At 52.3% G+C, this 2,843-nt stretch overlaps 1 long non-coding RNA gene across 1 annotated transcript in view; it reads right to left on the bottom strand.

Moving 5' to 3' along the window:
- LOC127003502 (uncharacterized) overlaps positions 1-1,990 on the bottom strand; it is a 30,620-nt gene extending 28,630 nt beyond the window's left edge. Inside the window, exon 1 of the long non-coding RNA XR_007757096.1 lies at positions 1,799-1,990. This is a non-coding gene — a long non-coding RNA (uncharacterized LOC127003502). The remainder of the gene's footprint in view (positions 1-1,798) is intronic.
- Positions 1,991-2,843: the final 853 nt, after the last annotated feature.

Here is a 2,843-nt window from a genome sequence, read left to right as displayed (position 1 = left end):
GATGGTGGTCGTGGTGGTGGAAGAGGTGGTTGTAGTGTTTGGAGTGATGATGATAGTGGTGGTGGAGGTGGGAAGGTGTTACTGGAGGTGGTGGAAGAGATAAGGAAGCTAAAGATGGAGATATGGGTGGAGGAAATAATGTAGATGGACAGAATGGAAGAATAACTGGTGTAGGTGGAGAGAAAAGGGTGGAGGAACTTGTGTAGATGGAGAGAAAGGTGGAGGAACTGGTGTAGAATGAAAGAAGGGTGGAGGAAAAAATATTACAGATGGAGAGAATGGGTGGAGGAACTTATGTAGATGGAGAGAAAGAGTGGAGATAGAGAGAAAAGGTGGAGGAATTAGTGGAAATGGAGAGAAATGGGGAAGAAAACATGGAAGTGGAAAAATAAAAAGATGGAGAAACTTGTGTAGATGGTGATGATAGTGAAGAAACCATGAATGTATTAGATGAGGCAAGGGAAGTGGAGTAAAGGAGAAGAGAGGTGGATGTAGAAGGAGGTGGAGAAGAAGATAGTTGTTGTGAAGGTTGTTTTGGTGATGATGTTGATGAAAAAATTTGGTTGTGGTGATGATGGTGATGGTGGAGGTGGTGATGGAGTTGATGGTAAAAGATAAAGATGGGGCTTGTGTTTTGGTGGTGGTGGTGGTGATGATGGGAATGCTATAGAAAGTACTACCATAAAAAAATTATATATAGTGTGAAGGTGATGGTTGTTGTGGGTGGTGGTGGTGGTGGTGGTGGTGGTGATTGTGGTGATGAAGACGGTACAAATAGTGGAAGTAGTAGTGATGCTAAAAGAAATACTACTACTAGGTGTGATGGTGGTGATGGTGATGATGGTGGAGGTGATTGTGGTGATGAAAAAGATGAAGGGGGACATGTGTTATGGTGGTGGTGGTGATGATGATGGTGATGGTGGTGACAGTACTGATGATGGAGGTGATTGTGGTGATGAAAAAGATGAAGGGGGACATGTGTTATGGTGGTGGTGGTGATGGTGATGGTGATGGTGGTGGAGGTGATTGTGATGATGAAAAAGATGAAGGGGGACATGTGTTATGGTGGTGGTGGTGGTGATAGTGGTGATTCTAAAGGAAACAGTAATAGTGTGATAGTGGTGGTGATGATGGTGGTTATGGTGGAGGTAATGGTAATAGTGGTGGTGGTGGTGGTAGGTGGATCAAGGAGGAGGGTCAACCATTCACTTCAAGGTCATACTCATCTCTCAAGGTTACAACACTGGTCTTTTTCCCCTTGCAAGTGGCTCCTCTCCTTGAACCTGAACCCTGACCAATGGATTAGGAGGAGGAGGCGGCGGCGGAGGAGGAGGAGGAGGAGGAGGAGGAAGAGGAGGAAGGAAGAATAAGAGGAGGATGAGATAATAGGGTAGTGGTGGTGGTTGTGAGTGATGGAGGAGGTGGATAGCAGCGATGAAGGAGATGGAAGCAGTGGATGTTGTGAAAGACGAGGTGGAGGAGGAGGAGATGCTATCGTTGGAGAGCCTATGGAGAGCTGGAGATAACGTGAAGTACCGTGGAGGAGATGAGAAGAGAGAATGGAGGCAGTGGCCGTGGTGGAGGAGGAGGTGAGAGGTGAAGGAGGCTGGAGAGGAGGAGGGAGATGAGATACCGTAGAATGCCGGTGTGGATGCTGTTGAAGAGGTGGAGATAATCGTGAGGGCCGCTGAGGAGATGAGGAGAGAGAGGGACACACCACCACCACCACCACCATCACACTACAACACTACACGCTACACTCGGGGGCCATGACGGGGCGGGGCGGGGCGGGGCCTACCTACGCGGGGGCACAGGCCGGGGCGGACATTGGTGCAGGGCGGCAGGGTCACACACCGTCCGAAGGGCCGCGGCAGGGCACCACCACCACCACCGGTATGAACTAGGTCAGAGGGCAGTGCGCGCGCGGGTGGCGGCTGTCGGAGCGCCGTTCACACTGATACACCAAGCAGCAGCCAGCCACCCCGCTCACCACCACCACCACCACCTCCTCCACCACCACCGTTCGCTTGATGCCAGCCGTCCTATCTCACCACTCACCAGTCACCTCCACCACCAGCATCCCTCTCCTGGTGCTGTCATTCCCCCCAGAGCACCCACGTCTCGGTTTCAGGGTGTGGCGTGGGCGTGGGCGTGCCTGAGGCTTTAGTGGGGGCGGCGGGCGGGCTGGGTGGGTGAGGCTGGGCGTGAGGGTTGCCGTGGGCCGCCAGGGGAACGGACGGGCCAGCCACCCACAGCCGAAGCAACAATCAATTGAAGTCGACGGTAGGAGCACTGCTGACCGGGTGACCAAGACTCCTACTGCTCCTTCTCCTTCTGCTGTTTCTGGATCTCCGTCTCCTCCTCCGCCTCCTCCTCCTCCTCCTTGTCCCTTCTCACCTCTCATCTCCTTCATCTCCCGCCACTAGCATCATTACTCAACAAGAAATCAAGTGAACAAGCTTCCTACACCTCCTCCTCCTCCTCCTCCTCCTCCTCCTTCGTCTCTTCCTTCTGCTCCTCCTCCTTCGTCTCTTCCTACTGCTATTCCTGGTGGGTCTCATGTTTCTCCTCCTCCTCCTCCTCTTCTTCTTCCTCCTCCTCCTCCTCCACTTCTTCTTCTCCCTTATCACTTCACATCTCGTTTATCTCCTCCCCGTACCTCCTTTACCGATCTCGAAGGCTATACTCCTCCTCCTCCTCCTCCTTCTCCTCCTCCTCTTCCTTATCCTCATCTCCCATTCTTCTTTTCCTCAGCATTCTTTATCTCATGTATACCGACCATGACTTTTCCTCCTCCTCCTCCTCCTCCTTCTCATCCTCCTCCTCCTCCTCCTCCTCCTCCT

Source organism: Eriocheir sinensis, chromosome 25 (assembly GCF_024679095.1).
Source record: "Eriocheir sinensis breed Jianghai 21 chromosome 25, ASM2467909v1, whole genome shotgun sequence".
Classification (NCBI taxonomy): domain Eukaryota; kingdom Metazoa; phylum Arthropoda; class Malacostraca; order Decapoda; family Varunidae; genus Eriocheir; species Eriocheir sinensis.
The sequence above is the reverse complement of the archived record's forward strand: the minus strand, read 5'-3'. Positions and strand labels throughout refer to the sequence as shown.